This window comes from Brassica oleracea, chromosome C1 (genome assembly GCF_000695525.1).
Source record: "Brassica oleracea var. oleracea cultivar TO1000 chromosome C1, BOL, whole genome shotgun sequence".
Lineage (NCBI taxonomy): Eukaryota > Viridiplantae > Streptophyta > Magnoliopsida > Brassicales > Brassicaceae > Brassica > Brassica oleracea.
The window spans coordinates 36,230,055-36,230,315 of NC_027748.1; positions in this window are offsets into that span (position 1 = coordinate 36,230,055).

Genomic DNA, 261 nt, shown 5'->3' on the forward strand with positions numbered 1-261 from the left:
CAGTTGATAGCTCATTGGGAGAAGGAAGAAACTGCAGAGACGTCTTCTAGGAACTCCAAGAACCGGAAGAGCGATCGTGGCGGGAAAGGTATGTATGTGCACAACCTCGGCGCTTGCTCTATGTCTACTAAGGAGGATGAACTTGTAAGTTTTTTATTATTATTTATCTTTATATTTTTTAAATAAATATTTTATATATTCCTTGGCTAATAATGGCGGTTTTTTTAGATCGAAGCAAATGACGGTAATCCCGTTGATCGT